This window comes from Peromyscus leucopus, chromosome 9 (genome assembly GCF_004664715.2).
Source record: "Peromyscus leucopus breed LL Stock chromosome 9, UCI_PerLeu_2.1, whole genome shotgun sequence".
NCBI classification, from domain to species: Eukaryota; Metazoa; Chordata; class Mammalia; order Rodentia; family Cricetidae; genus Peromyscus; species Peromyscus leucopus.
The window spans coordinates 95,204,397-95,228,693 of NC_051070.1; positions in this window are offsets into that span (position 1 = coordinate 95,204,397).

The following is a 24,297-nucleotide window of genomic DNA, read 5'->3' on the forward strand; positions in this document are numbered from 1 at the left end:
TCCCGCGGCTACTCTTGGCTCCGCCCGCTTCCTCGCTGCAGGCCCCGCCCCCTGTGCTCGGTCGTACCCGCCCGCCCCTCCTCCCTGGACTCTCCCGCCTCTAGGCTCCGCCCGCTTCCTCGCTGCAGGCCCCGCCCCCTGTGCTCGGTCGTACCCGCCCGCTCCTCCTCCATGGACTCTCCCGCCTCTATTCTTGGCTCCGCCCGCTTCCTCGCTGCAGGCCCCGCCCCCTATGCTCGGTCGTACCGGCCCGCTCCTCCTCAGGCCCGCCCTCTCCTTTTACTCTGGACGCTCCCTCCGCCAGGCTCCGCCCCCTCCGCTTGGTCACGCCCCCTCCCTCTCCTAGACTTGACCCTGTGGGCCCCGCCCTCTCCCGCCGCTACTCTCCAGGCATCGCTACTGTCCAGGCATCAACCAGGCCCTGGCCGCGCCTTCCTCCGGGCTCTGGCACCGCCCACTCCACCTCTTCCCTCCCTCTCCAGCTCCTCTCGTAGCCCCCCATCTCCGGTCCCCAACCCCGCCAACTGATCTCGGACTGCTAAAGGTGTTCTTCTCCCCTCCCCCTCTATGTTCTCCCCCAGCGCTAACCAATCTTGCCACCTCCGCGGTCCACATGGTTCACAGCCGCCAAGCTTTCCAGGACTCTGAGCTTGGCTAGCTTGTCCTGCCGACCGCCCCCAGCGCCGAGGACACCGGGGACACCGATGTGTCCTTTCTTTCTGCTATCCTCTTAGGTGTTTCCATTCAAGCTCATCGCTTAAATAGACGTATGTTGTGGTGATCCTCGCATTTACATTTCCAGTGAAGACTGGATTCTCAGATCCAGCAGCGGGCTTGGTTACGACCCTTGACCTCTCAGTTTAGGATGTGGACAGGTACATGCATTCTCACAACTCAGCAAACGTATAACTAAAGATTGGTGCAATTCACCTTGCATGTAAATTTTTTATCAACTGACAATAGAAACAAATTGGATGCGTGCTGAGGTGAATCCAGGAAGGTGTGCTTTGAGGATATTTAAATACAATGCAGAAATAAGATAAGATGACGTCAGATGGGACAGTAAGACGTAAAGTTTAAGTGGTGGGTATGACCACTACAAAGTGCATTCCTGTTTGCGCTGAAATTACTCGGTATAGAATGTTGGAGCACATCCTGGAATAGACACGTTTACATGTGAACATTCCCACCTCCCCCACACAGATTCCTCCGCTATAGCAATTTTTGCTCTGTTGGTTCATCAGGCTGAAGTCATCAATTTAAGCTTCTAACATGCTTTCTCGTTGCTTTTTACACTCTATTTCATCCTTAACAAGTCTGAGCTAGTCTACACTCAGGGGGGCGGGGCATGGCCGTGAGTCTAGATCCTGTCTAGCCTGGGCTGTTGGAACAGCTCCTTAACTGGAGTGAGCTCCTTGGGCCACCAACAGCCTCTTCTCTCCAGCAGTGTGTTTTTTTAAAATAGTAACTAGTCCGTTACCCTGCCTCAACAATGAAAAAACGTCACAGTCTTCCCTAAATCTGCACAGCCCTGTAAGCACTCTGCCTTTGGTCTCAACAAGGTCTCCGACCTAGACGTCCTCTACTTCCTTGCCTCAGGGCTGCATCATCCCCATGTGATGTCAGTGTAAATTTCCCAGCTTCTGTTGCAGCTTCCTTTGCACTGAGGTATCAACTACCATCTACCTCACAAGTAAAATGAGGTTAATGCAAACAGTCTAGAAAGGCAGAAAAATCACGAGCGGATTCTGCTCTTAAAAGGCTGTCTAGTGTGTGATAACAACTACATGACATTCTGAATGGCAAAACTACGAGCAGGTGACAGAAAAAGATCACTGGTTGCTAGGCATTAAAGGAGAAGAGATTAATACACTGAGCACCGAGGGCTTAGAGGTCAGAGAAGCTTCTGTAAGATACTGTTAGGCTGAATACCTGTGAGTATGTGTCTGTCAAAAACCTATAAATGTCTAATGTCAGAAGTTAACTAGGGCCTTGTTGGTAATGATGTGTTCATGTGTCACTGTGGAGCAGGATGTTGACTGTGGGGGAAGTTGTATCTTAATGGGGACAGAAGGTACACAGGGACTCTTAGTACTTTCCATTCAGTTTTGCTGTGAACTGAAAACAGTGTGCGTGTGTCTGTGTGTGTGTGTGTGTGTGTGTGTGTGTGTGAAGTCTCAAGTCTGAGACAAATGACAAACTAAGGTGTCTGTTTAACATATCAAAGTGGACCTGGCTGCCAGGTTCTCCCAGCATCCCTCAGTTCCTACCTGATACAGAGTATGGCTGGCATACCCTACCCTACCCTAAACTTCTCTAGCTCAGGGGCTGGGCTGCCTTTCCTCCCAGCTGTTCTTCCTTATATAATCCAGACATTGCTACCCAACCCTTTTGTCAACCCTTAGCAACCCTGATAGTAAATAAAGAACTTCGGAGGAAAGAGGCAGGCTTGCTTGCTTGTTTATTTGTTTATTAGTGTATGGGTGTTGCCTGCTGGTGTGTGTGCACCACAACCATGGAGTACACGCAGAGACCAGAAGAGGGTGTTAGATCTGTTAGAACCAAAGTCACAGATGGTTGTGAGCCACCCTGTAAGCACAAAGAATCAAACCCAGGTCCTCTGGAAGAGCAGCCAATGCTCTTAAATGCTGTCATCTCTCTAGCCCTGGAAGGTGGCAGTCTTGAAAACTCAGAGGCTTAGCAAAGGTTTTATTTTTACCTACATTATATTGAAGAGATGAGCTCATATTCTTTTAAATATTTCTCATTCTTATTATTTTAAAATTTAAATGTGTGTGGCTTCATGTATTTTTAAACACGTGTGTGTGTGTGTGTGTGTGTGTGTGTGTGTGTGTGTGTGTGTGTGTTTATTGTAGTTGTTACTGTGAGAGACAAAGAACTCTAAGCAGGCCCATCACCACACACTACTGGCCACTGGAATCTCACTGGCTCCTCAATACCACAGAAAATAATAAGCAGCATCCACACTAGGTTGTTCCCAGAGTACCATGCTGCAGTGGGAATCACCTTTGCCCCTGGGCTGTCTTTGCTGAGCCTCGGCCATGAACTCTGCGGTGTCTGTGGCTCAGTCTCTGTAGAGTCTCAGACTACTCACAGCAGATGTGTGCTTACTCTGCCTTGCTCATTCTTCTGACCAAGACAACTCAGCTGAATGAAGTGACTCTGTCCTCAGAAGTTACCTCTCAAAAATGCAAATCGCAGCTGGGCACATAACTCATGCAACTCCTGAGGCTGAGACAGGAGACTCTAGGCATTTAATGCTAGCCTGAGCGACACAGCAAGACCTTTCTGCTTTCTTTTCTTTTTTCATTTTCTGAGACAGGATCTCCTGCAGCCCAGGCTGGCCTCTAACTCACTACATAACTGAAAATGACTTTGCACTCCAGTCTATTTTTCTTATTCATAACTAAGGAAACTTCATTGACCCAACTGCTTTAAATCACTCTCATCTATTTCTAGGAAACATTTCAGTACATTAAGTCACCTCACAACTTGGTGGTTTGAAATAACAGCATTTGGGGTTGGGTGCAGCCCAGTGGTGGAGCACTACCCTAGCAGACAGGAGGTCATGGTTCCATCCCTAGCACAGATAGCCAAAGAGCAAACAAAAAGCTAAAGAGAAAAAAAAAAAAAAAAAAAAAAAAAAAAAAAAAAACAGTGTACTTGAAACATCCCTGATGGAGGGCCAATGCCTCCTAGCTGGAGCTCCTCAAGTAGGCTGGCATCTTCTCTGCCCCTGCCCTGCCCCCCAGGCCTTGCTCCCCTCCCTGATGATAATTGCAGAGCTTTGACAGATGTGGGCCACCTGTGGCCTCTGTTTCATATTTTGGCCTTGGAGTATAAGGCAGCTGTCAGAGCATTCAAGACTCCAGGACAAGTATTCCAGGCTGTGGGCAGAAGCTGCATCACCTTTTCTGAAAAAACCCCTTGGCTGACTGCAAGAACACCACCGCATACCCAGATAAGAGGGGACGCAGACCTTACTCCTTCATAAAAGGAATATCAAGCTCATATTCTGAACAGAATATGGGAAGGAATATACCTCAGTCACCACTGTTCAAACAGCACATCATTTTTTTTATTCTTTTGAAAATGTGGGGGTTTGCTGTCTTGTTCTGTTTTGAGACAGGGTCTCACTGTGCAGCCCTGGCTGGCTTAGAATTCACTATGTAGAAAGGCTGGCCTTGAACTTACAGAGATCCATCTGCCTCTGCCTCCCAAGTGCTAGGATTAAAGTTGTGTGCCACTATGTCCAGCTAACCTTTTATTTTAAGGATATATTATTTTCCACTCCAGCTGTTGACTCCATTTCTGAGAAATGAAGTCACAAACAGGAACTTATCCTTCCTATATTTTTTTTTATTAAAACCACGTCTGCTGTGGTGCTACAAGCTGCAAAAATATACAAAGTAGGATTTGGGCTGATTATGACAAAGCTAATACCTGGAAGAAGCCAAGGGCCTTCTAGAGGTCAGGCTGAGGCTCAAGGAGTCTTGGTGATATTTGGCTTTTGATTATCAGCCGTTTCCTGCTATGAGTTTCTTGTGTGCTGTTGTAGCTTTCCCATCATTTATTGGGCACCATTTCCCCTCTACTAAAGGAATATTTAGATAACCTTGTGCGCTGACAGCTATGCTCAGCCAGAACCCCAGTTCAAGCCTCCCTGTAATTACCATCATTGGCAGCATCCGGCCAGGTCCATCCCCAGATGGAGGAAAGTACCTTATCAGAGATACCTCTGTGCTCCGTAAGAACAGACTTAAGCATCCAGGCTACCCATTTAAGAAGGCCTGGCGGATGTACCAATTAAGCTTAACTTCCTCCTTTCCCAACTCTTACCTCTAGTTCCAGATCTCCCATTAACTATCACCAGAGGCATCTAGCTGTACACAGGTTGCCTAGCAACCAAGCACACTTTCCCCCACCCTGCAGAAAAACGGCAGAAAGCTTGGACAGATAGGAGCCACAGGAAAAAAGAAGACAGTTTTATTTTCTCCCATTGACCTAGCAACTTATAGATTCTTAACACTTTCTACCAATCACGTTTAAGATTATAGTTGAACACATAAGACCCCTCTTCTTAGATATTACCCGAATTTAGCATTTAGTTAATTCATTTCCCAATTAGTCACTTCCCTTTTGGGTTGCAAATGATAATTAACAATTACTGCCCCTCTATGTGATTCTTATCACCCCTCCGTTTGACCCTGGAAGCCTGGCTTTGTACTGCCAAGGGATTACTGCTTGTAAGTGTATGTTTACCGGGATTTCCAGGGTATGGGAGAATGAAGAAGATTTGAAAGAATAAATGACTGGACTAAGAGCTCTGTGTGCTGAGATTCTATTTCCCAAAAACAGTCTTCGCCATTTATAGTTCTCTCTCCTGAGCCCCTGGGATGTATAATATTAAGGCAGGTCCCTTATAGTATTATACAAGACAGTGGGATGTCTTTCTGTATGCTGTGGAATATGTGTTGCTCTGGTTGCTTGATAAATAAAGCTGTATTGGCCTATGGCAAGGCAGCTTAGAGGCAAATGGGAAATCCAAGCAGATATATGGAGAGAAGAAAGGAGAGGTGGTAGAAACGCCAGCCGCCATCAACAAACAAGATGCCAGCAGACCGGTAATGCCACGACTATGTGGCAACTTATAGATGAATAGTTATGGGGTGACATTTATAGTTATAACTATATATAGCCTGCCATAGGCCATACAGTTTGTAAACAATACTAAGCCTCTGAATGATTATTTTATAAGTGGCTGTGGGACCCTGGGGCTGGGCAGGACTGGAGAAACTTTCCAGCTACACATGTCTGTATTTGTACGCTGTATGTACAGTGCTTGTAGAGGCCAGAAAAGGGCATTGGACCCTTTGGAACTGGAGTTGGAACTGGATTATTGTGAGCTGCCATGTGAGTGCTGGGAACTGATGCAGGCCCTCTTCAAGTGCTTTTAACCAATGAGCTATTTCTCCAGCCCCAGCATACCATTTAAAGAACCACACAAAAACAGTTCACCTTTACTCAAGGACCATGTTGTAGTTGTAAGCATCAAACTTTAAGAGACTGCACTTCTCCAAGTGAGTTGTGGAATAATCCTCTGTACACTGTAAAAATTTGTCACTTGAATTGGTTTAATAAAATATTGATTGGCCAGTAGCCAGGCAGAAAGTGTAGGTCAGGCAACCAAACTAAGGATGATAGGAAGGAGAAGGAGTTACTAGCCAGACTCAGATGAATGTACCATGTTAATAAAAGTACCACCGCATGGTAAAGCATAAATAGAAATATGAATTAACTTAAAATGTAAGAGCTAGTTAGTAATAAGCCTGAGCCACTGGCCAAGCATTTATAATTCATATTCAGCCTCTGAGTTGGTTATTGGGGACTGGGCAGTCAGGACAGGAAATGATCATTTACACAGGTGAGCATTCTCATCCTCTCTGACAGGCAGCATTTCCCAAGGGGTGATGTAAGGAGGAAGAAAGGTACAGAGAAAGCAATGCAGCCAGGGAAGAAAGTGAGGCCCCAGCCTGAAAGTTCTCCACGCTCCACCCCACACTTCACACAAGGCTCCATTTACTACAGCCTTATGTGTTGAATGGCTGATCTCCCTCATGGCGGTGATATTTTTAAAGGTTCTGAAGAGTTCAGCGTTGTGGGGTATCCACCAGAGAAGACTGCTCAGACATGGGTGTCTTAGTCAGTGTTCTATTGCTATAAAGAAACACAATAACTAGCCAGGCGGTGGTGGCGCACGCCTTTAATCCCAGCACTCGGGAGGCAGAGCCAGGCGGATCTCTGTGAGTTCGAGGCCAGCCTGGGCTACCAAGTGAGTCCCAGGAAAGGCGCAAAGCTACGCAGAGAAACCCTGTCTCGAAAAACCAAAAAAAAAAAAAAGAAAAAAAAAAAGAAAAAGAAACACAATAACCATTGTAACTCTTATAAAGGAAAGCATTTAATTGGAACTTGCTTATGGATTCAGAGGTTTAGGTCATTGTCATCACGGCAGGAAGACACCCAGGCAGACATGGTGCTGGAGAAGGAGTGGGCAGTTCTATATCCAGATCTGTAGGCAGCAGGGAGAGAGCCACTAGGCCTGACTTAAGCATTTGAAACCCCAAAACCCACCCCTAGTGACACACTTCCTCCAACAAGGCCATACCTCCTAATTCCTGTCAAGTAGCGCCAATCCCTAATGACCAAGCATTAAAATATATGAGCCTATAGGGGCCATTCCTAGTCAACCCACCACGATGGGTTTAAGCCAACAGGAAGTATTTATTAGCTGGCCAGCACCTACACTGGGTGTGTGGGATCCCAGTGTAGCAGTGAGCCTTTCTCTAGGTGAGCTTTTCTGCACAAAAAACACATTCTGGGTTGACATACTTAGAGTTAACAAAAACAGTTAGCCAGAAGCACAACTCCAGAAGCCAAAAAGCAAGGTTCGAACATTTAGAGACGTCTCAGAACTATGGACTTTTATGGATTAGGTTTTCATTTTGGTTGGTGGTACTGGCTATGTGCTGATTTTTATGGCCTGAATGGTACTCCCATCAGGGAGTCATACTAAGGTCTGGGGCCCTGTTATATTCCCCACTGGTCTTAGTGAATAAGTTAAATCATGGACTCATCCTACTCAAAAGAGGTGTACATAATTGATCACATAGATTAGATGCGGGATTCCACTGTTAATCCATTCAGAATGAGAACCAGAGAGCAACTAGCCAGGGGCACCAAGAGAACCAAGATTGGAACCAACTATCTGATTGATGTCTTTGTCTTTCTCTTTCCTGAGGTTTTTTTTTTTTTTTTTTTTTTTTTTTTACCAACCATGGCAACATTTCCTCTAATTACTCCTGATCAATTATCATAGAAACAACAGTTTTTTTTTTCCCAAAAGCCACACATAGTTCCTCTTATCTCATGAGAAGTAAATCTAAACCTCTCCAATTTTGAAGGATCATTTCTGCAAGGGAATCTAACTGTTGTCTTAATTCAGAAATGGAAAGTTTTAGTATCTCTTGGTCTTGATCAAACTTAGTTTTTTTTTTGTTTGTTTGTTTGTTTGTTTGTTTGGTTTTTCGAGACAGGGTTTCTCTGTGTAGCTTTGCGCCTGTCCTGGAACTCACTCTGTAGACCAGGCTGGCCTCGAACTCACAGAGATCCACCTGGCTCTGCCTCCCGAGTGCTGGGATTAAAGGCGTGCGCCACCAACGCCCGGCTCAAACTTAGTTTTTAAAGGTTTTATCTCCTAAGATAAAGGCAACCAGGAGTGGGATAAGGACAGACACAGCTCTCTGACTCTGTCTCTCTGTCTCTGTCTCTGTCTCTGTTTCTCTCTCTCTCTCTCTCTCTCTCTCTCTCTCTCTCTCTCTCTCTCTCTCTCTCTGTAGTCCATGGTCCATATTAAAATGTGTTACCTCTTCTTACCATTATATAGATATACCTGGGGCAGAATGTGTCACACAAAAGGGGTTTCTCCATTTGGAAAACATCAAAAGAGGCACATTTAGTCAACCCATGAGTATGTGCCCATCAAGCAGTCTCAGGGATCCAGTAATACTGCTATTGTCCAGATGAGTTAACTCAAAAGGCAGAATAGCAGGCATTGGAATAAGGGGAAGTGCCTAGGTTAAAGGTTTTGGGCATTAGAAAGTTCCAGTCCCTCTAAGGTTAACCTCCCCACCCCACCCCCAGTTACACTGAATTTTGTTAGTCAATGGGCTCACAGTCCAGTTAGCTTCTATCCCTTTGGAGTAGGGGGGTCATGGGTCTAAGAATAAGCAGAAATCCTGGGTGATTTCTGGTTGACAATGATTGACTAAGAGTGGAAAACAGAGATGGGGATACCTCAGCTTCCTGAACAATGGGAGGTGGAACTCCGGCCTGGATATGTCAAATGCATTGGAGAGGAGAATTGGTTGGGGCTTTGGCATGGGTTAGAGATCTTTGTTAGGACCCAAAGGTCTGGGAACCTCAAGGGGAGATTTAAATCTATCCCTAGGGTCCTTCCTGTGGCATGGAGTTTGATTTCCTGGGCTCCCCCTGTTTCCAAAGGACAGTCTTCTTAAAGGAATATTTCAAGAAGTCTCAGTCTCACATCCCTGACTTTTGCAATGGAAATTCCCTTATTCCTGGCAAGTAGGGGCCCAGCCGTAGGGCATGCATAGAATGATAAACTCTGTGTTCCTATCTCAAAAGATAAACCCTTACATCTTTTCTTTCTCCAATACAACCAGACACTTAAAGTGGGCATCGGTGAGCAAAGGTCAAGATGGAGTATGGGTTGTTGGTCTGTAGCCTCATGGTGAGGGTTGGACCATGACTCTGTGTTCATACCAAAGACTCAGAAGGAGGTACAGGGGCAGGGAATCAGTATTTCATGTCTTTAAATCCTTGAGGAAACCTGGTCCAGGTGTGTTGACTATAAGGCAAGCAATAGGGACTGAAATTTTCCTTTTTGTTTCCAGGGTCACTGGATGTTATTTAATCTAGATGGAGGTAGCTGAATTGGTTAGTTGAACAATTATCGGGTGCCTGGAACATCTCAGGTTGTGCACTCCCCTAGGAGCTCCTTGACCACCACACATTTTTCTGCTCTGAGGGATTCTGAGACCCCCCCTAGTGTCTGTCTCCAGGCCTGGTCTCTGGGAATCTCACTGGGTCCTCCAGAAATGTTGTGGGGTATCCACCACAGAAGATTGCTAAGACATGGGTTTAAGTCAACAAAAAGTCTGTATTTAGCCAGCTAGTAACTATACTGGTGTTTGCAATCCCAGTGTAGCACCAAGTCTTTCTCAGAGTGAGCTTTTAAGCGCGCGTGCGCACACACACACACACACACACACACACACAAACACAATTATAGAGCCAAAAAGCAAGATTAATACATTTAGAGACTTTCCTAGAACTATGGAATTTGAATGATTGGGTTCTTGTTTTCATTTTGGCTGATGGTTCTGTCTACATGCTGAGTTTTACAGCCTGAATGGTACTTCCATCATGGAGTCAGTTATGCTAAGTTCTGGGAGCCTGTTACATTTAGGAGGTGGGAATTAGCTGGAAAGAGGTAAGAACCAGAATGTATGCCTTTGAAAGTTCTACTTGGTCCTGGTCCTAGATCATTTCCCTACTCTGGTTCCTGTGTGCCACGAGGTGATCAGCAGCCTCCTCCTCCTCTTCCATGGGCTCCTGACACCAAGATGAGCTTCCAAGCAACCAGGCACTGAGCTCTCTAAAGTTCTGAACTAAAAGAAATCTTCCCACTATGTTGTTTATAGCAGGCATTCTATTACAGCAATGATAAAACTAATACACCCTCCATATACTTACTTGTTTAACACGGGGTCGCATTCTACGGCTTAGGATGACCTCAGATGCTACAGTCTCCTTCCTCTCACTCCCAAGAATCATCCTCAGTGTTGCAGAACACTGCTCTCCATGCATAGCATGACCACTGCCATTTTAAATCATAGCAACTGTGATTATCTGCTGTGGGATAAAGCTCTTGTACACTGTAAAGATTTGTCACTCTAATTTGTTTTTTAAAAAAATGCTGATTGGCCAGTTGCCCAGCAGAAAGTATAGGCAGGGTGACCAGACTAGGAGACTTCTGGGACAAGGAAGGACAGAGTAAGGAGTCACCAGTCAGACGCAGAGAAAGCAAGATGAGAATGCCACACTGAGAAAAGGTACCAAACCACGTGGCTAAAGAGAGATAAGAATTATGGGTAAGAGCTAGTTAGTAATAAGCCTGAGCTACCAGCTGACTGTTTATAATTAATATTAAGCCTCTGAGTCAATTATCTGGGAAGCGGCTTCTGGGTATTTGGGAGTTGCTGGTGGGACAGAAACTTCCATTTATAATTATCCACACGAGGTTTTCCAAGATTGGACCCATGAATATTCCCTCATGGTGGAGGGTATCATTCTGTATGTTGTGGATATGTGTTGCTCTGATTGGTTGATAAATAAAATGCTGATTGGCCAGTAGCCAGGCAGGAAGTATAGGGAGAATAAGCAGACAAGGAGGATTCTGGGAAGAGGAAGACTGAGTCAGGAGTCACCAGCCAGACACAGAGTAAGATGTCAAGGCAGAACTGAGAAAAGGTACCAAGCCACGTGGCTAAGCATAGATAAGAATTATGGGTGAATTTAAGTGTAAGAGCTAGTCAGTAATAAGCTGAGCTAATGGCCAAACAGTTATAATTAATATAAGCCTCTGTGTGTTTACTTGGGGGATGTGAGTGGGAGAGATTTGTCCTGACCACCAGTTAGTGGGGGCACAGGAAAACTTCCAACTATGGGGAGGAGGGCGGCTCATGAGGCCCCATCCATCCCAGTTACATGAATTGGTTGCTGGGGAGTGGAGGCTTTTCTTCAGTGGTTTAGTTTCCCACACGTTGCCTGTGTAGGTGACCCTTCATCCATGCTCCTGTAAATAACCCCAGTTAAACTAATTGGTTCACAAGCTACATCTGGGTGGAATAAATTCTGTGGTCTATTGTAGATAGCCTCTCTGGGGTGAATGTAATTTGTCCACGTCTCCTCAGGAAAACTTAACACAGTACCAGCTTATTTCTTAGATTTTTTGGGGGGTTGTTTGTTTTGTTTTGTTTCTAAAAAATAGAACAGAACAAAACCAAAGACCAGGCTGGCCTTGAATTCACAGAGATCTGCCTTCCTCTGTTCCCAACTGCTGAGATTAAAGGCCTTCTTTCTGGGTTTTGAGTTTGTACTCTGTGGAGTTGATGGTCAGTGAAATATTTCAGATAGAAGCCCAGTTCTTTGCATTCTGAGACATCCTCTTCTGGCCAGCTCAGACCCCTGCATTCGTGTGCACACACACTCTCCCCACCAGCCCACACATATAATTAAAAGTAAAATCTGGGTCAGGCAGTGGTGGCACATGCCTTTAATCCCAGCACTCGGGAGGCAGAGCCAGGCGGATCTCTGTGAGTTCGAGGCCAGCCTAGGCTACCAAGTGAGTTCCAGGAAAAGGCGCAAAGCTACACAGAGAAACCCTGTCTCGAAAAGCCAAAAAAAAAAAAAAAAAAAAGAAAAAAGAAAAAAAAATCTGGAGAGATAGATCAGTGGTGAAGAGCATTGGCTGCTTTTCCAGAAGACCTGGGTTCAATTTCCAGCACCCATGTGGTAGCTCACAACCCTCTGTAACTCCAGTTCTGGGATATCAGACACCATCATCTAGTCTTCTCTGATTCTACAGGCCTGTAGTGCACAGACCTACATGTACTTAAAATATCCATACACATAAAAATAGTAAATACATCTTTAAAATTAAAAAAAATTTAAACAATATTGTGTAAGATTATAAGACAATCCCTAGCAAAAAACAGCTGCCCAAGATGCTTCATGGGATGGGGAATCCGCTCACTGTCTAGGTCTAAATCAGTTTCTATCCATGAGGTCCAGGAGACACCCTCCTTCCTGCTTTGAAGCAGGATCTCACTAAGTAACAGCGGCTAACCTGGAGCTCATTGTGTAGACCAGGCTTGCCTCAAACTTAGGGTTATGCTTTTGGCTCTGCCTTCTGAGTACTCAGATTCCGGGCATCATAAATCTGTGTTGTGCTAGGCCACTTAATTTTTGGAGATGAGATAAAGCAGCAATAGCAAAGGAGTAGAGACACCACACAGTCACTGAGGTAAAACAAGGAAAGGAGAAGCCAGGCTCACAGCTAGTTTATGAATTGGCAAACAGCCTCTTGGAATACTGACTTCACTTAGGCCATTGCTTTGTGTATGTGAACTAAAGTTTAGATCCAAACTGGAATACTGAGGAGTCTTTAAGGTTGCCTCAAAGATACAGAGAGAAGAGAGGTGAATGGGAGGGGGTCCTGCTGAGTGACCTCTACATTTACCATCCCTTAAGCTATTGTCCATAGATTGTTTTAAAAACTCGTTTTAAAAACTAGTTAGTGAACAAGTCTTCTAATATGCCCTGAAAGAATTTTGCTTTTACAAGAGAGCAAGAATGGATGCTTTGGGTCAGCAAGGATGTTCAGTGGGTAATGGTGTCTGCCACCAAAGTTGGCCACCTAACTTGACCATGTGCCAGAGGAGAGAGGACTTCTGATAGTTGTCTTCTGAGCTCCACTTGCAACCCATAGCACACCCTTCCCACAATAAATGTTATTTTAAAACATTAAAAAAAATAAAAGAATGATGCTTTCATTAAAGGGAGAGAAACCACCCTGAAGAAAGTTTTATTTTCTCAGGAAGATAGGCAAGCTGTGAATAATCCCCATGTGATTAACACTAATTCTTGCAAAATTGGTCCTTGTAGGTCAACCAGATCTCTTTCTTTTGTTTTAGAAATTGAGCTGAAATCATTCCTGCTGACCCAGGAATGCTGGCTGCCTGCCCAGAAGTGTCACACACACACACACACACACACACACACACACACACACACACACACACCCGTAAGTGCTCAATGTATAATGAGCCTGCAAAGGGCTGAACTCAGCATAAATAAAAGTTCAAACTGGAACTTAAATTTTTCACACATTTGCAGTATGAGAACAAAATAGCCAAGGAATCTACAACATGATGACAATGACCAAAGGATTTCTTTACTTGGCCCAAGACCCACTCTCGCGGGAGACGCACCCCTCCAAGAGCTGCCTAAACTGCCAGAGTTCTTTCAGCACTCCAGGACGTCAGGATGCAGACTGCTTCGTGTCCGGCTTTGGTTTAGTGGAGCGGTGTGTTGAGAGGGAGGGAGAATGAGACATTCCAGTTTTCTGTGTCAGAAAAAAGAAAGAGAAGGAAGAAGCACTGGCCATCACAACACTTGGAGGTGGAGGCAGGAGGATCCCAAGGCTGTCAAGAGAAAGAAAGAAAAGTGAAGAACAAAGAAGAAGTAGCATCAAGGAGAGTGGGTAGAGGGCTTCTTCACATGGGGGCACTTACTTCCCAGCTGTGCGTGTAACCCAAGACCACAGAAACGCAGAGGAGGGGTCGCAAACAGTGTTAGTAGTTTTGGGGTGCATAATTATTTGTTGGGGGTAGCTATTGTGTATGTATTTAAATGTTTGCAACTTTTTCTTGCTGTTGTTATGAAACAGGATCTCATCATGTAGCCCAGACTGGCCTGGAATGTGGGGTCCTCCTCCCTCAGCCTCCTGAGTGCTAGGATTACTGGATTTAACACTGGGCCAGAAGCATTTCAGAGTGTTTAGCTTCACTGGACTTCATGAGGAAAACACCAATCCAGTGAGACAAACAAAAATGTCTCCAGACATTGCCAATGTCCCTGAGGGGCAACTGCTCCATCACGATGGAGAACCATAGGCCTACAGTGGGGAAGGGTTGTTTGAGTGTGTGGAAGGAGATGGAAGGGCAGGTGTAGAAGTCAGCAGAACAATATGCAACTCATTTTTCAGTTTTTCAATAAATCACCACAAACTGTGGTCAACAAAATACAGATTTATGAGAGTACAGTGTTTGTAGGCTGGGGGTCCAAGGCAGTCTTGCTGGACTAGAATCCAGATGTGGACAGGACTGTTTCCTGTGGACACGTGGGGAAAGCCCCTATATGTGATCCTGTGGTCCCTGGCTGTCTGCAAAGCTGGCACTGCTGGGCTGAGTCCTCCTCTTCCTCACAATGCCATCTCTCTGGCTTTCAGCTCTTTGGCCTCTTCTCCATTTAGAGGACTCTTGGGATCACATTAGGCCATGGGAAATTCCCCATGTCAAAGTCAGCTGATAGCACCCTTTGTCCTGCTTGTTTTGTAGCCCAACATGTTCACAGGTTTCAAGTCTTCCAGTGTGGACAAAGTTAAGGGGACTGTTATTGTCTTAGTAACTGTTCTATTGTTGTGAAGAGACACCATGACCAAGGAAACTTATAAGAGAAAGCATTGATGATGAGTCCATGACCATCAGAGTAGGGAGCATGGCAGGCAGGCAGGCAGGCAGGCAGCAGGCAGGCAGCAGACAGCAGGCAGGCAGGCAGGCAGGCAGCAGGCAGGCAGCAGACAGCAGGCAGGCAGGCAGGCAGCAGGCAGCAGGCAGGCAGGCAGCAGGCAGGCAGGCAGCAGACAGCAGGCAGGCAGGCAGCAGGCAGGCAGGCAGGCAGAAGGCAGCAGGCAGCAGGCAGCAGGCAGGCAGCAGGCAGCAGGCAGGAGGCAGCAGGCAGGCAGCAGGCAGCAGGCAGCAGGCAGGCAGCAGGCAGCAGGCAGCAGGCAGGCAGCAGGCAGGCAGCAGGCAGCAGGCAGCAGGCAGCAGGCAGGCAGCAGGCAGGCAGCAGGCAGGCAGCAGGCAGCAGGCAGGCAGGCAGACAGGCAGACAGGCAGCAGACAGCAGGTAGCAGGCAGGCAGCAGGCAGCAGGCAGGCAGCAGGCAGCAGGCAGGCAGGCAGACAGGCAGACAGGCAGGCAGGCAGGCAGCAGGCAGGCAGGCAGCAGGCAGGCAGCAGGCAGGCAGCAGGCAGGCAGGCAGGCAGGCAGGCAGGCAGCAGGCAGCAGGCAGCAGGCAGGCAGGCAGACAGGCAGCAGACAGCAGGCAGCAGGCAGGCAGCAGGCAGCAGGCAGGCAGCAGGCAGCAGGCAGGCAGCAGGCAGCAGGCAGACAGGCAGACAGGCAGGCAGGCAGGCAGCAGGCAGGCAGCAGGCAGGCAGGCAAGCAGGCAGCAGGCAGGCAGCAGGCAGGCAGGCAGACAGGCAGCAGGCAGGCAGGCAGCAGGCAGGCAGGCAGACAGGCAGCAGACAGCAGGCAGCAGGCAGGCAGCAGGCAGCAGGCAGGCAGCAGGCAGCAGGCAGACAGGCAGACAGGCAGGCAGGCAGGCAGCAGGCAGGCAGCAGGCAGGCAGGCAAGCAGGCAGCAGGCAGGCAGCAGGCAGGCAGGCAGACAGGCAGCAGGCAGGCAGGCAGCAGGCAGGCAGGCAGACAGGCAGCAGGCAGGTAGGCAGACAGGCAGCAGGCAGGCAGCAGACAGGCAGGCAGCAGACAGGCAGGCAGCAGGCAGCAGGCAGGCAGCAGGCAGCAGGCAGGCAGCAGGCAGGCAGCAGGCAGCAGGCAGGCAGCAGGCATGCAGGCAGCAGGCAGGCAGGCAGGCAGCAGGCAGGCAGCAGGCAGCAGGCAGGCAGGCAGGCAGCAGGCAGGCTGGCAGGCAGCAGGCAGGCAGGCACGCAGCAGGCAGCAGGCAGCAGCAGGCAGGCAGGCAGCAGGCAGGCAGCAGGCAGGCTGGCAGCAGGCAGGCAGCAGGCAGGCAGCAGGCAGGCTGGCAGCAGGCAGGCAGCAGGCAGGCAGCAGGCAGGCAGGCAGGCAGCAGGCAGCAGGCAGGCAGGCAGGCAGGCAGCAGGCAGCAGGCAGGCAGGCGTGGTTTTGAAGCAGTAGATGAGAGTTTACATAGCAAGACCCACTTCAACTGAAAACACACACACACACACACACACACACCAAAACAAAACAAAAAAAAAAACTAAGCATTAACAAGTTAGAGAACTATTATATTGGAAATTGGGCAGAATATTGAAATGTTCTCATTGTGATCATATTAATGGAGAGTATGTTATCAGTAATAAATTGATTGCAACAGATTCAACCTACAGACTACAACTGGGCATCAAAAAATATATATCTTAAGTGTGGATGGTCTTTCTAAATGTTTTGCGTTATTTATTTTTAACTGCTGGGCCATTTTTCCAATCCCAAAGATAATTATTTTTTGAATGCTCCTCTCTGATGAATGAAATAATCTCACTTAGTTAATAATTACCTAGTAGTACGCTTATACTCTCACAGGAAGTTTAATGATTAAACAATGCATAATTATATCACTCACCAGTTGTTCTTAAACCAGCACTGACCAATAATGAACTTCCCTAAATCACAAGGAGAGTTACAAGCAAATTAGTTGAGGTGTTTATAGCAATTCAATTTGTATGTCAATTAAAGGAAGTTATTTATTAATTTTGAAGAGACGCTCTTTCTTGCGATTCAAAAGTAAACTGCACTGTGTGTGCTGGGTAAATCTTCAAAAGCATGCTTTTTTCTTTTTGGTTTTGGTTTTTTGAGACAGGGTTTCTCTGTGTAGCCCTGGCTGTCTTGGAACTCACTTTGTAGACCACGCTGGTCTCAAAATCAGAGATCCACCTGCCTTTCACTCCCAAGAGATGGGACAGAAGGCTTGGGCCACCACACCCAGTTGCAAAAGCATGATTTTGAGTGCTTCATGAAGCCTAAAGCACAGGCCAACTATGATGTCTTGGCAGTCGATTTATTATTGTGGGTTTTTCTGGGGAGTGGAGCGATGTTAAGCCAGGACCTTGCTCTATAGTCTAGGCTGGGCTGGAATCCATGGCAATCTTGATTCAGCCTCCTAAATGCTGGCATTACAGACACACACCACTTTGGCCAGCTTGAGAGGAATGTTTAAAGGAAACAGTGTTTCCCACTAACAGGCCCTGTTTGCCTCTTATGTCACTGTACGTCTGTTGGCAGTGTTCACTGCAGATCAATAATCAAAATCTTCCAACTGGCCAGCCTTCCCAAAGCTGAAATAGGACAGTGATGACAGGGCTATGGAGAGAGGACTTCTGGGTGAAAACTAACACTTTGAGCCATTCTCTGTGAGGTGGCTGTTGGTCAAAATGTAGCTTGTACCTGCATATCACCTCACCCTGGTATCTCAGGCCAGCTTAATTTTTCCAGAACAGACTTAAAGGAACTATCTCTTTCCTGAGTGAAGAATATTCATAAAACTGATTTCATGCATCTGAGAGTTTGGCAAGATGGGGGTCAGACTGAAGCCAGGGAGGCCTGTTTGTTTTTGTTTTTCAAGACAGGGTTTCTCTGTGTAGTCCTGGCTGTCCTGGAACTAGATCTATGGACCAGGTTAGCCTCGAACTTACAGAGATCTGCTTGCCTCTGCTTCCCAAGTGCTGGGATTGAAGGTGTGTGCCACTGCCAGGTTTATAGACCAGAAGCTCTGTCACACAATGAAGCGGCAGGCAAGCTGGTTGTAGTTGTGTGCAGAGGTCCTGCTTGCCTGTAACCCCACAGGAGCGGGTGAGCATAGAGACAGGATCACTGAGGCTTGCTAGTTAGCTCATAAAAAAGCAGTGAGTAAAGTGGGTGGTGGTGCAAACCTTTAATCCCAGCAGAGGCAGGTGGATCTCTGTGAGTTCGAGGCCAGCCTGATCTACAAAGCAAGTTCCAGGACAGCCAGAGCTGTTAGACAGAGAAACCCTGTCTCAAAAAAACAACCAAACAAACCAAAAACCAGTTTGTTCAGTGGGACTGAGGAGTATGAGAAAGATAGAGTACACCTGCAGTCCTCCTGTGGGCTTGCTGTGGCATTTACACAAGCTCAAATGAGCCTGTACACACACACACACACACACACACACACACACACACACACACACACTTTTTGACACAAATTAAATTCTCTTGTCTCTGCTTCTGTATGCTCTACCATGACCAGCTAAGTCCCTGAGATCTGGGGGCTATAACCTAACCTACTCTAACACAATAGTTATACTAATTTGGCTTACAAATTTCAAAATTTAACGATGGAATTAAGAGTTTAGAATGTGAACAATGAAGAGTTGAAATGAACAAAGTTATTTTATAGAATCTTTATTTATTCATCTTTAAGAAACTTTTGAGCAGAAACATGGTAAGAAATTAGCTAATAGTAGCAAGGGTTCAATAGAATATAGCATCAGCCAGGCATAATAGTGTACACCTGTACTCTTAGACTTCAGAGGTCTAGGAAGGATGGTCAGGAGTTCAAGGCCATCACTGCATAGCAAGCCAGCCTGGACTACATAAGGCCCTGTCTCAAAATGACAGAGGGAGAGGGAGAGGTCTTAGGGAAGCAGGATTTAAGGGAAAGAGGATCCTCTGATGGGAAAAATAGACAAAGGATCCAGAGTGGTGGTGCACACATGTGATTCCAGCACTGAGGAAGCAGAGGAGAATTGTGAATTTGAGGCCAGCCTGGACTACAAAGGAAGACCTTGTCAAAACAAAGCAAACAAAAAACCAGTAACTGGAGACCAGGGAGATGGTTCAGGATGTTAAAGTGCTTGCCAGGCAAGCCTGATGGCCTGAGTTTGACTCCCAGAGAGCAGGTCAAAGGGCAGATGTGATGGTATGCATCTCTAATCCCAGCATTCCGACAGTGAGATTGGAGGCAGACACAATCTCATTGTGTCAGCCTGGAGACCTTGTATCAAAGTGGGAGGACACCCAAAAGTTGTCCTCTGACACCCACACATCACTGCATATCCATATCCAAGTGTGCATGTTTCTCCTGCCCTCTGAACATACACACTAAAGCAAAACAAAACACACACATACAAAAAAAAAAAAGCACCCAGGAAACCCCAGGACTGGGATGTAGCTTAGTGACAGAGAAGTTGCTTAGCATGCTCAAGGCCCTGGGTTAGATCCCTAACACCACACTCGTAAAATAAAGAAAAAGTTAGGGGCTTGAGAGATGGCTCAGCAGTAAAGAACACTTGTTCTTACAGAGAACCCAGGTTTGATTCCCAGCACCTACATGGCAGAGCATGGGAATGTGACACCTTCTGTGGGTACCAGGCACACATGTAGTATACATATATACACACAGGCAAAATATTCATGAATATAAATCAATCTATAAAAAAAAATTGGGGGCTGGAGAGATGGTTCAGTGGTTAAGAGCATCTGCTGCTCTTCCAGAGAGTCTGAGTTCAATTCTCAGCAACCACATGGTAGCTCACAACCATTTATAGTGGGATCTGATGCCCTCTTCTGGCATAAAGTCATAATGCAGATAGAGCACTCATATACATAAAATAAATAAATCTTTAAAAAATAAAAAATAAAAAATGGGCCGGAGAGATGGCTCAGTGATTAGGAGCACCCACTGCTCTTCCAGGTTCAATTCCTAGCATTAACATGGTACTCACAGTTGTCTGTAAGTCCAGTTCAGGGAATCCTCTCACATACATACATACATGCAGGCAAAACACCAATGCACATAATTTTTTTTCTTTTTAAAAGGCACATGGCAAGCGGTGGTGGCGCATACATTTAATCCCAGCACTCGGGAGGCAGAGCCAGGTGGATCTCTGTGAGTTCGAGGCCAGCCTGGTCTACAAAGCTAGTTTCAGGACAGGCACCAAAACTACACAGAGAAACACTACCTCAAAAAAAAAAAAAAAAAAAAAAGGCACATGCCTTTAATCCTAGGAGGCAGAGGCAGCTTGGTCTACACAGGAGGAGAAACAGCCAGGAGAAACAGCCTGGAAAACTAAAAATAAATAAAATAAAAAGATAGTAGCAGATTGCTGAAAACGTAAGACTCATTGCTTATTTTATAAGCAGGGTCAACCTAGACCATGCTACCATGGGACTACAGCAAGTGAGAGTATCTCAGCACAGGGCAGTCTTCTCAGTCTAGCAGAACTGAGCAGCTCTCATTTTGTAGCTGTGCCTTGGAGAGCACGGGCTTCCATGGTCATGCGCAGTTTGGAAAAGCAGGGAAGGAGTGTATTACATCTACTCCTATCCCATTGGCAGAATAACTCATGACTTCTACTTAAATGTACGATGGGTTGACAAGAGATTAGCTGTGTATTCTGATGGGGAAAAGCTTTGGTATACATGTGGTGTTGTCTCTTCCACACTAAGAGGTGAACAATAAAAGTATCTCACAAGACCACTTTCCACAAGACTGAAAGATCCCAAAATTTTGAGGGATATTCAGACCCGGCGGCAGCCGGCAGAGACATTCAGGCCCAGAGGCAGCCCACAGAGGTACACGGGCCCAGCGGCGGCCTGCTGAGGTAAACGGACCCGGCGGCAGCAGCCGACAGGGACATCCAGGCCCGGCGGCAGCCAGCAGAGACATTTGGGCCCAGCGGCGGCCCACAGAGGTAGACAGGCCCGGCGGCAGAGACAAGCAGACGCAGGTAGGCCTGCGGCGGTGGCCCGTGGAGGTAGACGGCCCAGCAGCAGCCCGCCGACAGGGATATTCAGGCCCGGCGGCAGCCGGCAAAAACATTCAGGCCCAGCGGCGGCCCACAGAGATAGACAGGCCCGGCGGCAGAGACAAGCAGACGCAGGTAGGCCTGCGGCGGCGGCCCGTGAAGGTAGACGGGCCCAGCAGCAGCCCGCTGAGGTAGACGGGCCCAGCGGCGGCAGCCGACAGGGATATTCAGGCCTGGCGGCAACCGGCAAAAACATTCAGGCCCAGCGGCGGCCCACAGAGATAGACAGGCCCGGCGGCAGGTAGGCCTGTGGCGGCGGCCTGTGGAGGTAGACGGGCCCAGCGGCGGCAGCCGACTGGGACATTCAGTCCCGGCTGCAGCCTGCAGAGACATTCAGGCCCGGTGGCGGCCCCCAGAGGCAGACAGACCCAGCGGCAGCTGACAGGGACATACAGGCCCGGCGGCGGACTGCAAAGGTAAACAGGCCCAGGGACGGAGACAAGCAGACGCAGCTTGGAACAGGGACGCCCCTAACCCCAACATCTGGGGAAGAAGCTATATCAGTGGGTCAGAACCAGAACGAATCTGAACACTCCGTCTGAGGACAACCCAGGGCCCAGCTGCTGATCCTGTGAAACCCAACAACTTGGAGGTGTTGGTGAGACTACCCTGCTCAGCTGAAACCCATCTGGGAGAGGATTCAGATGCCTACAGTTTAAAGTCTGAAGAAACAAGATCAGCTGAGGAGTTGACAAATGAACAAAACGTGACCTGGGAACACAGAAGAAGGCGCTACCCAGACACCAAACCAGATCACCAGAATCATAAGTATATAATTCACCGATCGAAATCAGCTGTCCCTGAAGAAATAGCCCAATAGCACCAATTTAACCAAGAACCACTACTAAACCAAGACTAAAAATTAGAACAAGAGAGGCACTCTCAGACACAGACACCACCTGCACCTCACAGAGGAAGAGATGAGTAGACACCAGTGCAAAAATACAGGCAACAACATAAAGACCTATATGGCAACATCAGAACCTAGTGATTCTACACCTGCAAGACCTAAACATACCATGACAGAAGAAACAGAAGAAATCAACCCTAAAAATGACATTAAGAAGATGATAGAGGCCCTTAAAGAAGAAATAAAACATTCCCTCAATGAGGAAATAAAAACTTTCCTTAAAGAGGAATTGAAAAACTACCTTAAAGAGGAAATAAAAACTTTCCTTAAAGAGGAAATAAAAAACTCCCTTAAAGAGGAAATAAAAACTTCCCTTAAAGAGGAAATGAAAAACTCCATTAAAGAGGAAATAAAAAACTCCCTTAAAGAAATGGAAGAAAAAACGAACAAAAAATGGGAAGAAATCAAATCAAGCCAAGAAAAAGCAATTAAACAGATGAAAGAAACATTCCAAGATCTGAAAAATGAATTTGAGACAATAAAGAAAACACATGCTGAGGGAATGCTGGAAATAGAAACCCTGACAAAACGAACAGGAACTACAGAAACAAGCATAACCAACCGATTGCAAGAGATGGAACAGAGAATCTCTGACGCTGAAGACACGATAGAGAAAATAGATTCGTCAGTCAAAGAAAACAATAAAGACAAAAAAGTCCTAACACAAAACGTCCAGGAAATTTGGGACACCATGAAAAGACCAAACCTAAGAATAATAGGGATAGAAGAAGGAGAAGAATACCAACTCAAAGGCACAGAAAATATATTCAACAAAATCATAGAAGAAAACTTTCCTAACCTAAAGAAAGAAATACCTATGAAGATACAAGAAGCTTACAGAACACCGAATAGGCTGGATCCAAAAAAAAAGTCCCCTCGCCACATAATAATCAAAACACTAAACACACAGATTAAAGAAAAAATATTAAGAGCTGCAAAGGAAAAGGACCAAGTAACATATGAAGGCAAACCCATCAGAATAACACCAGACTACTCAATAGAGACTATGAAAGCTAGAAGATCATGGACAAACCTCATGCAGACACTAAGAGACCACGGATGCCAACCCAGACTATTATACCCAGCAAAACTCTCAATCACCATAGGCGGAGTAAACAAAATATTCCAGGATAAAACCAGATTTAATCAATACCTGTCCACAAACCCAGCCCTACAGAAAGCACTAGAAGGGAAAATTCAACCCAAAGAAGCTAAACACATCCATGAAAAATCAAGCAATAGATAATCCTACACCAACATACACCACAGAAGGACAACACAACACAACCAAAAAAATAACAGGAATTAACAATCACTGGTCATTAATATCCATCAATATCAATGGTCTCAACTCACCTATAAAAAGACACAGGCTAACAGAATGGATAAGAAAACAGGACCCATCCATCTGCTGCATACAAGAAACACACCTTAACTCCAAAGACAGACACTACCTCCGAGTAAAGGGCTGGGAAAAGGTTTTCCAAGCAAATGGACCTAAGAAACAAGCTGGTGTAGCTATCCTAATATCTAATAAAATAGACTTCAAACTAAAATCAATCAAAAGAGACCAGGATGGACATTACATATTCATCACGGGAAAAATCCACCAAGATGAAGTCTCGATTCTAAACATTTATGCTCCAAATACAAAAGCACCCACATTCATAAAAGAAACACTACTAAAGTTTAAAACGCACATCAAACCCCACACATTAGTAGTGGGAGATTTTAACACACCACTCTCACCAAAAGATAGATCTACCAGACTGAAACTTAACAAAGAAATAAAGGACCTAACAGATGTTATGACTCAAATGGACCTAATAGATATCTACAGAATATTCCATCCTAACACAAAAGAATATACCTTCTTCTCAGCACCCCATGGAACCTTCTCAAAAATTGACCACATGCTTGGACACAAAACAAATCTCAACAGATACAAAAAAATTGGAATAACCTCCTGTATCTTATCAGACCACCATGCCTTAAAGTTAGAACTCAATAACAACAAAAATTATAGAAAACCCACAAACTCATGGAAACTGAATAATGCCCACCTGAAACATCAATGGGTCAAGGAAGAAATAAAGACAGAAATTAAAGAGTTCCTAGAATTCAATGAAAATGAAAGTACAACATACCCAAACTTATGGGACACTATGAAAGCAGTGCTAAGAGGAAAATTCATAGCTCTAAATGCACACATAAAGAAGATGGAGCAATCCCATACCAATGAATTAACAGCACAACTGAAAGCTCTAGAACAAAAAGAAACAAACTCACCCAGGAGAAATAGACGCCAGGAAATAATCAAATTGAGGGCTGAAATCAACGAAATAGAAAACA